The sequence below is a fragment of the Vicia villosa genome, linkage group LG5, assembly GCF_029867415.1.
Source record: "Vicia villosa cultivar HV-30 ecotype Madison, WI linkage group LG5, Vvil1.0, whole genome shotgun sequence".
NCBI lineage: Eukaryota > Viridiplantae > Streptophyta > Magnoliopsida > Fabales > Fabaceae > Vicia > Vicia villosa.
Window position 1 is genome coordinate 42,412,994 of NC_081184.1, and position 12,772 is coordinate 42,425,765.

The 12,772-nt window shown below is 39.1% G+C and overlaps 1 long non-coding RNA gene across 1 annotated transcript; it reads right to left on the reverse strand.

Annotated features, from left to right (window-relative positions):
* Positions 1–2,052: 2,052 nt before the first annotated feature.
* LOC131601613 (uncharacterized) lies at positions 2,053–3,853 on the reverse strand. The gene is made up of 3 exons (XR_009283744.1): positions 3,315–3,853; positions 2,678–3,234; positions 2,053–2,330 (listed from the first exon to the last, which is right to left on the reverse strand). It is a non-coding gene; the product is annotated as an uncharacterized LOC131601613 (long non-coding RNA).
* Between the last annotated feature and the right edge of the window lie 8,919 nt (positions 3,854–12,772).

A 12,772-nucleotide genomic window follows, 5' to 3' on the forward strand; every position in this document is an offset into this window, starting at 1 on the left:
GAGATGGTGGAAGGAGTAATTCTGATTTGGGCACGTCGAACCAGAGACTATAGTAGTTCTACCCTCTGGATCTATGCGTAGAGACGCAAACATCCAGAAATCTGCTAGCATGTTGGGATAAATAGGTCCCTCCAGGATTTCATAATAGAAATCGAGTTCTTGATTGGCAAAGAGAGCACTGATGCTTATGAAGTTTTCATCAAACTCTTCTTCAGAGAGTTTGAACTCCTTTTTTATGCAAGCTCTGATGTTATTGTAGGTAAGAGGTTGCGCCATGTGAAGAAGAAAAGGTTGAAAAGGTTTTTTTTTTCTTTTAGACTCTGTGTTTTTAAAAAAAAAACGGAGGAAGAGAAACAAAGTTTTGAGCAAAAGGTTTGAAGCAAGTGTGATGTTAATCCTTTGTATAGACCTGGGACAATAGAGGAACGGTTTAATTTTTAATGATTGATTAGACTGCATTTGGTATTTCAAAGAGGAGTTATGGCTTCCGCCGTTTCCCGCCCTGGGAAGTTGAGATGTAATCATGAGAAACTGGTGCACGCACGTCTTTAAAGAGACGTTTTGAAGAAAGTGACGTCATCACTTAATGATGGTTACGGCTAAGGGAGTGGAAACGTCAAGTCTAGACAGAAAGGAGTGCGAAGGATAGTCAGGTCACGTGCTTACATTTATGAAGATTACTGTGACAATTAAATATATTTTGGCAAGATTTGAAGAATTGCTATAATATTACTCATGATGTATGTTCCTGGTGGAATTCGATTACAAGACAAATCAGTGCGCATTACAAAAAGGGATTATAAGGTTCGAAATGACTAATTAAAGTCTCTAGGAAGAGTATCTTTTATCTTCGAATACTGAACCTCCCAAGAAGACATGCGAAGTTCAATCAAGGCCCGTTGTTTCTTCAGTTCTTCAATTTCGGGTACTAGTTTTTGTGCAGCTTCGAAATGCTGGATTCCTAAACGCGCGACTTCAGTCAATTCCTGCTCATTGGACTGTTGAATTGTTGCCTTACGAGATTCAGCCTCTTTTATCTTTTCTTCAAGCTTAACAATTTCTTGCTTCCAAGATTAGATATTCCGCTTAAATTCATCACACTCTTTCTGTTTCTCTGAGCGTTTAAGCTTGAGAGCATCACCTTTCTTCGACGCATCAGTAGCGGCTTTCCAAGATGAACTATGAGAAGCCACCTTCGTAGTAAGTTGTTCTTCAACATTGCGACGTCGAAGAATGTTTGATTGAAGTTGTTCGATCAGAGAACCCAGCAAAACAATCACCTCTGAGACTTCTTTCGAAACCAGAAGTAGATCCACCTGTTGCACCCCAAAATTTGCCCATCTCTAACTGGCTTAGGCTTTTGCATCCATATGCACATTTCCATTAGGGCATCTAACATTCATGCATTCATTAATCAAATAACCTGGCATTGGGATTAGGGATTTCGAAAGCATGAGGCGTGTATTGAAATTACAGTCTAATTCTTCTGATGTTTCCAATAGCAAAGTATGAAATCAGGGTTAAGGGTTTATTTCCCTATGGTTGACCAAAGGAATTGTGGTTTGATTCCAGGACCACTGTTGAACCATGGTGCAAGATGAGGGACCTGAAAATCGCATGGTACTTGGGGCATTATTTGTGCTAATAATATGCGAGTTTGGTTTGAATTGATGAATCGAATTGAATTAAAAGAGTTTCGTTGAAGATGTGAGTTTATGGGAATTTGTTCATTATACTTGAGGCGGATTTAATTCCAAGAGTAATCAAGGTGAAATAAAATTCTCGAGCATTTGTATGAGATGCCTTGGTATTCGGGTTACAAGATTTGAAACAATTCACCATTATTCATCTTATATCTAAAGCTTCCTCCTTCTTTCTCATAATCGAATATGACCTTTCGTTTATCATTCAAAATTTCAAGATTGCACCAAGCCATGTCCATACATTCCGATTCAAAATATCCATTCATTTCAAAATCCAAATTCAAATACACAAAAGTCAAAGGATCACAAAAGCTCATTACAATTACCCATTCAAGTTCCACCATTCAAATATTTCAAACATCCATTCCTCATAAATTCCCAATTTCATTACAAAAATCAAATCATGTTCTTTCCCTAAAAAATCCAAGCTATCCATTACAAAAGTCTACATAATTTCCAAATTCAAGCCTAGAGATCATTACATGAGAAAAGTCACACAAAAATGTATAAATTAGAATGTCCTAAAGTCCACTGTCATGGTTTTCAAGCTGCCGTCATCATAACTCCGTCGTCCTACCTTCATGATCATCAAGTCTCCACATATCCCGCCTTGCCAATTCAACAACTCTGCACATCAGAAAATAACCATCAAAACAGTTCAACATATAACCTGTACGTTCAAACCAAAACCTCACTCTACTGATCATCCTAACCACAAATAATTCCTAAACCTTTTCCTATCTAAACCAACCTTCCCAACTGTTAATTAACTTGCAGCTAATCTTTGTAAAGATTTCCACTGAGTTCAAACAGAAGAGAAACTAACTCATCTCTAACCAATACAAACAGTTACCAAACAAAATAACAAACTAACAACCAGCATAACCACTTTTTCTAACTACCAAAATCAGTTACAAACTAACAGCTTCTAACCAATTTTCTAACTAACTAAACCACAACAGATTGTAACTAACCTTTCAAGAAGACTCAATCTCCTCCATCCATTGAACATAACCGACTTTCGATCCCACGGTTGAGAAGGCTTCAAGTTGTAACTGAGCTCTCTATCTTCAACTATATAACAGAATCATCACCATTGATCAATGGGGGTTCACGCCCATTCCTCACCATTCATCCACCTTCCACTCTTCATTCTTCTCTCAATCTTCCATAATCTTCATTCTCTTCCACCTTCAATCTCAGCCATTCTTCATCATTTTTCATAACCTTCACTCAGCTTCAATCACCTTCCTCCATTCTCTCATTCTTCACACGATCATTTCCACCACATCACAATCTTCATCTTCATCTTCACATTCTTCTCTCCATCTTCAACCAACCGCCAGTTTTTCTTCGTCACCCTGTGAACCTCCATTCATTTCTCCATCTTCAATCTCAGGTCACCATCATCTCCCCGTGCTCTCCTTCCGAGTCTCTCCATTTGAATCAGGTTCAACACTGATTCAATCCATCGCAACATCAACAATCATCAACTCCATCAACAAGAACTTGAAGAAGAAAAGGTTTCAATCTGCAAAACAATCCTGGAATCATCACCAATCCGTGACAATTCTTGAATTCACAAAAAATCATATAGCAGAAGAAACTCACCATATCGTAACCTTCAGTGCATCTTCATGAAGTCTTCACGTTACAGAAGAAAGGGATAAGAATCGAGATTCTGAGAGATTGCTCCATGTTCATCTTCATTGAATCTTCAGAGCTTCATCATCACATCGCAGAACAACAACAATTACCATCGCATAATCTTCACTCATCATCAATCTCAGCATCGTCTTGAATTCGGAAATAAAAGCAGAGATGAATCGGAGAAGATGAGAGAGGTATTGCGAAGACCGGAGAGAAGCAAGTGCGAGAGAACGGAGACGAAAAATTGGAAATCGGAGGGAGCTTGATCGAGAGAGGTAGGTTCAGAATCGAGGCGGAGAGAGTGAGAGGTTTGGTTTAGGGCGACGGTGGCCGGATATTCGATCTTCATCGGAGAAGGTGGAGCTTTCCACCGCGCCGCTGTTCACGAGAAGGAGGAAGACTCGTTCAGAAAACTTCAAGGGTCACTATTTCTTAACCCTAGCCCCTCTTTTAATTTTAATAAATTTTTGTTTCAATTAACATGTCTTAATTAACGTAACAGATACTTAGTGTGTTAAAATTTGGTTTAATTCGGATTAGTTGAAGCTTAATAGAGTTTGATTAACAAGATTCTGAAAAGAGAAGTAACTGGATCAAACAATAAATGCTGGGCCAGAATTGCAATCTGCACCCCCATTTGGCCCGTCACACCACATTTTTGGCATAAGAGAAATTATACAAAAACTGCAATGGGCCATTTTTCGTGGGCCTGCACCCAGTCGCTATTTGCACCACCAGATTTCAGTTTAACACCCCCTGTTTCACATATAGTTGATAGTTTTTTTAGATTTTCACTTAGCTCTTTTTACTATACTTTTTAGATGATAAAAAACATGTAAAATCATAATTTTCTCATTAGATTTTTTAGGTGATTAAAAACAAGAAAAATACTAATTTTACTTAGTAGATTTTAGGTTAATTTCGACATTAATCCTTCAATTCTCCTTCATTAGAAATTCATAAAAATAGTAGTATTTTTTAGACTAGTTTTAGTACTAATTTTTAGATCACTTCTTTTATTTCTTTCGCACTTTTCCATGTTATTTAGTATAATTGTTGTGTAATTTTGTTACTTGTTTTTTTGCCATAATTTTAGGCCTATTTCGTTGATATAATTTGTATGCTTCTTTTAGAATCAATTCCATTAACATGCTAAGGTTTAGGTAGATCTCCCTTTGTACATAAAATTGACAATTAGATTAGAAAATAGGTTAGTTCCCTTTCTCATTTCTTTTTCTTTTCAATCTTAAAAAAACTTAATAAATACCGATGAGGATCATACCGCTACTATTTTCATAGTAGGAAAGAAATGATTGGGGTGTAGGCCTCGATGTATGTTCTTTCCTACTTAGCGGAAGAGAAATGATTGAGGCGTAGGCCTCGGTGTATTTCTTAACCGCTATTTAGAGAAACGATTGTGGCGTAGGCCTCGATGTGCATTCTCTAAATATTCAAAAAAATACTGTATTTCTTAACCAATATTTAGAGAAACGATTGTGGTGTAGACTTCGATGTGCATTCTCTAAATATTCAAAAGACTTTTTCTTGGTATGATCTAAGTCACAAATAATTTCCCTTAAAAAACACCAACCAAAAATACTCAAAATGCTTAATAAAAGGCTCAGACTTAAAACAAAGTAAAGAAGCAATGCGAAGCCTTGTAGTGGGTTTTGTCATTGTGGAATTACAATAAAAGACACAAACCAAATCATTGTTTTTCTTTTGCCTTGTTAGGCGCTTAAGAACATGTTGAGTCCATTCCAGAATTAGGCGTATAAGTCTCCAAAGGTCGAGCATCGTGGATTGTGACTTTAACCTCTGTTCAACTAAAAAACACAAAACAAATGGAAACTATGGAGCCGAACTACGGTCGTTCTGATTCCTGAAAAGGATACGTAGGCATTGGGTCGCGGGGCCTAAGCGAACACACTTGTAAATAATTCCTTCTTTTCCCCGTGTTTCTTTTTCATTCATTTGCATTTAGGTTTTAGACATTAGACACCCTTTAGATAGAAACAAACATAGGTGGATACCATCGAGTACGATGGGCGTGAGGGGTGCTAACACCTTCCCCTTGCGTAACCGACTCCCGTGCCCTGTTCTCTGGTCGAAAGACCTTGTTCTTGTTTCGAGTTAGGTTTCTGATATTCCTTTCCCTTGATGGGATAAATATATTAGTGGCGACTCTGATTCCAATTTTTCGCGGTAGCGACAGCTGGCGACTCTGCTGGGGATGTTATAGACCTGTGCTGGTCCATTCTTAGCGAGTCGATCCTAGCCTTTGTTTGTTTCTTTTATTGGGTGTTATTTTGTTTGTTTATTTATTTACATATTGTATATATGTGCTTGCATATCATGTCTATTTTCCTGCTTGCATATCATGTTTACTTTTCGCATGCATCTGGACTATATTATGGGTCCCCGTGGGGGCCACATATTTTCTCTGTTTGCAGGTTGGGTGGGATGTTCTATGAGGTAAAAGGCCCAATACCCAGGCCAGAGTTGACACATAGGATACCTAGGATAGAGTGGATAGTCATGACGCCGATGAGATGTCAGGTCTTGTCTAGTGCGATCATGAGACCCACGCCCAGTCGAGGTCCAAATGGGGTATCATTGTTGGCATGTAGATGCAACAATGGTGGTACCTCAGGAGGACTGATAACGCTGGTTGCCATTTTGACCTACCCTGGCCTAGATTCACCCGTGAGTGGGGAGGGATATACATGACAGGTACCGTTGGTGACTATTCAGTTCTGTTGGTGACTATTGGTTCTCCTCGTATTCAAAAAGGTGTCGGACCTTAGATCTCATGACATTTGACCTACCGAGGCTTTACATCAGTTATTCAGAGGATTGTACAGTGGTTACTAAGATTATATGGACCTTGATCCCATGCTTTTGCATTGCATAACATCACTACTTTATCCACTTCATTTGTGGGGGATTCTAAAGTCTGTTTCCAAAAAAAAAAGGAAACGGAAAAAAGTAGAAAAACAAAAAAGATGGAAAAGAAAAAGAAAAGAAAAGATACTATATGCAAAAAAAAAAAAAAAAAAAGATACTATAAAAGAGAAACAAAAGTTGATGAAAAGACTTTAGGATCCCTTGGAAATGAAACATGCATTCATACTATCATGCATTTCATATTTCTCTCAGAAGCTTATGGGGGCCCTTTCTACTCAGATTTTGACTTCAACAACGAATTGACTTCTCACCGCTACGTGCTTGAAAGGTAACCATGGAACAACTTCGTGAGGACTTAACTCAGATGAGGACAGAAATGGGGATTAACCTGAATCATTGTATGGAGGCTATTCAAGCCCTTGCTTTTAGACACGAAGAGTTGAGACAGGTTCTTCAAAGGCCAAATGCAAGTGCTAATCTCAACACAGGAGAAGGTCTTGTGAATCAGAACGTCCGAAATACTGTTGAGATTCCAATTCCCGTTAAGGAGACTTCGCATCATGAGAATAATTCAGAACTTGAAGCCTTCAGGTTCCCGATTGACGAGTTTGACAAAAGGTTCCATCTCCTGGATGAAAGGTTGAAAGCCATCGAAGGTCGTGACTCCATTGATTTAGACGCTGTTGGTTTGTGCCTAGTGCCTGGTATCAAGATCCCTGCTAAGTTCAAAGTCCCCAACTTCGAGAAGTACAAGGGTACCACGTGTCCGATAGCTCATGTCAAGGCATTTTGCAACAAAATGGCTCCTTATGCTGAGAATGACAAGCTGTTAATGCATTTCTTTCAAGATAGCCTCAGTGGCACATCTCTTGAGTGGTATAATCAACTCGAAAGAACCAATGTCCGAACTTGGAAAGAACTAGCAGAAGCCTTTGTCAAGCGTTACAAGCACAATAGTAACATGGCTCCGACCAGAAGGCAACTCCAAGCTTTAACTCAGAAAACTGACGAGTCGTTCAGAGAATATGCCCGAGGATGGAGAGAATTAGCTGCTAGAGTTCAACCTCCACTCTTAGAGAAAGAGCTCATGGATATGTTCAAAGATGTGATGGAAAGTCCATACTATCAATGTTTGGCTGCATGTAAAGCCTCTGATTTTGCAGAATTGGTTCTCGTTGGAGAACGAATGGAGCATGGTATTAAGAACGGTAATGTCCAAATTTTTGGTACTCCTTCTGAATTCCATAAGCAAGTGAATGAAGAGACCAATGAAGTTTCTGATTATGAAGAGGAATCTCCTGATTATTCTCCCGAAATGTTAGAAGTTACTCCTGTTCAGGATGACCCACAAGTTTGTGCTGCAACTTTCAGTCAACCTCCCGCTCGGTTTGTTCAACCAAAACTTATCCCGAAAGATCAATCAGGTCAGTATGTGCCACAAAGGCGGAATTATCAACACAATCGTCACCCACAAGGTAGACAGAGGCATAGAAGGCCAAAAAGAGTGTATGATCCCATTCCTATGACAAATGATAAGCTGCTTTCTCACTTGATCAATCTTTCCTTGGTAGAACCAAAGCAACCAAAGCAACCGAAGCCTGTTCGTTTCCCGTATCATGAGGGATTTGACCCTGATGTTAGTTGTGGCTACCATGCTGGGGCACCTGGCCATTCGATTGAAGATTGTCAACCATTCAAAGATAAGGTTCAAGACCTGATTGATTCCAAGGCTATCACTTTCATACCCGAGGGCCAAGATTGAAGTTCTCCGTTGACTCAGTGGATCTTCTAAAGCAATAAGGCCATACGGAGTCAAGTCTCCTCAACTATGGAAATCATCATTTCATTTCCGTATTCTCATTTCAGTACTTCCTATTTTGTGAAAGGCTATTTCCTTGTTTGAACTGGTTGGTATGATAATAATAAAAGCCCCACAAATTCCCGAGCAACTTTGTCAGAATCTTTTCAAAAAAAAGGGGAAATCAAGAATGTTTTGTAGAAGCATCTCTCATTCTCAAGGTTCTTATGCTCAGTGGTATCCGTGGAGATTGGTGTTTTAGTTGGTGTTTGAGCTCTCTTTGCAACGAGTAGTCTCTCTAAATTTGGTAACCACGCAAGGTTCCTCCATGTTTGATGGCAAATATTTCTTCAACGAATATGCTTGGGGCTCCCGCACGAGGGATAAGCAAGACGTACTCTTATCTTGAGCATTGCCTCACTCGCATTGCTCAAATCCCTAAAGTAAAAAAAGAGTAAAAAGAAAATAATAATTACAACTCTTGGGTGACTTCGTTGAAGTTTCCTTTTTGAAGTAATCTGAAGTTTTTGGAAGGAACTGCAGAAAGTATTCAAGATCAATAAGTCCATACGGAGTCAAGTCTCCTCAATAATGGTCATTCATTTGGTTCTCTACTGCATTTTCATTTGTAATCTTTCTTTGTTTGTTTAAGCATTGCTAGCATGTAAAAATTTGTTAATTTCTGAATAAAAATCATAATACATTGTTTATGTTTGTCTTGAAGTAATCCATTCGTTTTCACTCAAAAAAAAAAAGTTTTTGGCATTACGATACCAACTTTACTTATATCTTGCTTAGGCAACGAGCGGAGGGAGAAGGATGAAAGAAAAAAATGCAAAATCCCTTATTGTGTGTTTTTGAATAAGACCCTACTGATGATGTACAGGCATTGTTTCAAATCCCCAAACACCGGAGATATAAGGGAGATAGACCCTCGTCAACCCCTTTGAGCCTTGAAGTAGGAGTTTCTTTTCTAATCAGAAAAAAACCCTTATTTTTAACCTTGGGGCAGGGTAGTGTTCATTTAACTTGACCGAGTGTTCAAAACTCACCAAATGATATGCATTTAAGGATACAACAATGGCTATCCTTCCAAAGGTTGAGGAAAATCAAAAACCGTGATGGTTATCCTTCACCTACCAAGAGAAAAAATATGATGATACCACAATGGTAATCCTTCATCAATCATGGAATGAGGCAGTCGAAATCACTTCCAATGAATCAAAGACAATGTGAGGTCACACGACTTGTTCAAAAAAAAAAGGCAAGCAAAAAAAATGAATGAAAAGAAAAATGATGAAAGAAAGATATAGCCATAAAAAGAAAAATAATGGTGAAAATAAAGCAAGAACAAAATCGTGTGACGATAAATCTAAAGAATAAAAGGTGAGCGACTGCCATGTCCGAAATACCTCATTGATTCCTCGACCATTTCAAAATTCCTGGTGAGGGACGAGCACTCATGTTGAGTTAACTGAACTTAGGAGTGGAGAACATCATGAAGGGGGTGGGCACTAAATAATTTTGAGCCTAAAAATCCTTTGTTTCAAAAAAACATGAACCCGGCCAAGTTACAACCCTTAAAAGTCCTAATTGAAGTAGGGTTTATTTCAAAAACGCACTCCAATGAGATAGTGTTTACTGACTCTCAATGAAGCGTAACACCTGTATGTTGGTATTGTATGCCCGCTTTGCATTCCATTCACAAGAGGTTGTAACCTCATTGCATAAAAAGTTTTAAACTTCAAGACTAGCATAGGCTTTGTATTAGAATTGTCTAGAATTAATATTCTTTTGCATACAAAACATTTGCTTAAACATCAAGGAAGTTTCCATGATGAGAATCCATAAAGAGTTTGATCATGTCAAAGTAAGAGAGACTTGAGAATTCCGTAAAGTAAAAAGCTATCACTTCAGAGATCAAAGCAGGTTGTTTGAATACTCCGTTGAGCAGGAGCAGTGGATACTCTATTTGTTTGATTACCCTAAAAGTTTTGAATACTCTTCTGAGTATGGTAAAGTTACTTCCATGATTTGTGGGATCTTAAGGGAAGTAAACTAAAGGAGTCTGATAAGATGAATATAATCAGGGGCAATCACGACGAGGAATCTCTCTCGTGAGTTCAGCCTATCTGGGGCAATTAATTTGAGGTTTAACCTCTCAAATTCAACCAATCAGGGGCAATCAAGTCGAAGTGTGATCTCGCCAATCCACTTAATCTGGGGCAATCCAATCGAGGAATCTCTCTCAAATCCAGTCAGCCTGGGGCACAATCTTTTGGGAATCATCATTCACTTGTAATGTGATCATCACATAATGGAGAAGCATCATAATGATTTCCCCCAGCAAGTTACTCTCCCCCAAGCATAGGAGTTTATTTCTCCTGAGACTTTATTCCTCCCCAGGCATAGGAGTTTATTTCTCCTGAGATTTTGATCCATTCTTCAAGCGTAGGAGTTTATTTCTCCTAGGAGTTGTTTTCCTTCTCCCAACCAAGAGTTCCTCATCAAGAGTTCTCGTCAAGATGAAAATTCTCCGAGCTATGGCACATGGTGAGAAGTCAAAAAGTATTCTTCAAGTCAACAATCAGAAGTGTATCCCGCAAGTCAAAGTCCAATGTTTATTGGCACCCCCACAGAATTCTTAACACTAAGGGGATTCTCCCTGGTGTTTACCTCTCCCGAGGTTAAAGATGAAATTCAATGGAATACTCCCCGAAGGGACCCCAATGATTTTGCTTCTCTATCACACTATTGCCTTTATTTGGCGCCTTGCATATAGTAATCATTGCATTCACATTGCATCTACAAAAATGCGTAGCATTTCCATGAAAATGGAGCATTACGCTAAAGAAAAATTCAAACATGCATCAATGCATAAGCCAGTTTGTGTACGCTCCAAGGGCACAATATAATATATCCCCAGAAGAAGTCTCATTTTCTCTCTCCAGTGTGGATTGAATACAAAGTCTTTCTTCATCAAGATCATTGTTTCATTGGTTATTTCCCATTTGCAGAGATCAATCATTTGGATAAACCATACTTGGTGTGTGGCAATTCAAGTGATTGTCACTTTTGTAGAATTACACTCGCCTTTGGCCTGAGGGATCCATGTAATTCTTAGGCTTCGCAAGCGTCAACGTTTCCTTGCAAATACAGTGTTTGATAACATCTCCAATAAGAGTCTGGTCATTACTAGTCTTCTTGCAGTCAAGTCCAATGATTATTGGCATCCCTTTCAAGTCCCGTGGTTATGGGCATCCCTTTCAAGTCCCGTGGTTATGGGCATCCTTCGGTCAGGTCTAATATTGTTTAGTTCTCCCCGTTCAAGTCCGGTGGTTATCGGCATACCCCTTCAGATCTAATGAGATTCCAACCATCGAGTTGTGAGTCCCTTGTTTTCCGACCTAGAGTCGTGAGTTTCCGACTTTTTGTCGTGAAGATTCCAACCATCGAGTTGTGAGTCCTTTGTTTTCCGACCTCGAGTCGTGAGTTTCCGACCTTTTGTCGTGAAGATTCCAACCATCGAGTTGTGAGTCCTTTGTTTTCCGACCTCGAGTCGTGAGTTTCCGACCTTTTGTCGTGAAGATTCCAACCATTGAGTTGTGAGTCCTTTGTTTTCCGACCTCGAGTCGTGAGTTTCCGACCTTTTGTCGTGAAGATTCCAACCGTCGAGTTGTGAGTCCTTTGTTGTCCAACCGTCGATTTGAGAGTTCTGAGATTCCAACCGTTGAGTTGTGAGTTTTGGGTTTCCGACCTCGAGTCGTGAGTCTTTCAATCTTTGAGTTGTGAGTTCTAAGTTTCCGACTTCGAGTCGTGGTTGTCCTAACCTTCGAGTTGTGGATGTTTGTCGTATACTCCTCAAAAAGTGTCCTGGCAAACCAATCTTTTGCACCTGCCTATTATAGGCATTACAAGGCTTTTTCTTTCCTTCGAGGAAATCCTACGGAATATTACAGTTACTTGCTAAAGCTTGTTAAGCGAAGGCATCCAAAAAGAAAAAAGAAGTAATACAACCATCTGCCACCTGGAGCGCAAATTTTCTGGTACTTTGGTATTTAATCTTCTTCTACCTCGCATGTTCGAAAGGCTAACGCCAATCTCACCTTCAGGTTTAAGACGATTAAATAGGGGCAGCTGTTGCACCCCAAAATTTGCCCATCTCTAACTGGCTTAGGCTTTTGCATCCATATGCACATTTCCATTAGGGCATCTAACATTCATGCATTCATTAATCAAATAACCTGGCATTGGGATTAGGGATTTCGAAAGCATGAGGCGTGTATTGAAATTACAGTCTAATTCTTCTGATGTTTCCAATAGCAAAGTATGAAATCAGGGTTAAGGGTTTATTTCCCTATGGTTGACCAAAGGAATTGTGGTTTGATTCCAGGACCACTGTTGAACCATGGTGCAAGATGAGGGACCTGAAAATCGCATGGTACTTGGGGCATTATTTGTGCTAATAATATGCGAGTTTGGTTTGAATTGATGAATCGAATTGAATTAAAAGAGTTTCGTTGAAGATGTGAGTTTATGGGAATTTGTTCATTATACTTGAGGCGGATTTAATTCCAAGAGTAATCAAGGTGAAATAAAATTCTCGAGCATTTGTATGAGATGCCTTGGTATTCGGGTTACAAGATTTGAAACAATTCACCATTATTCATCTTATATCTAAAGCTTCCTCCTTCTTTCTCATAATCGAATATGA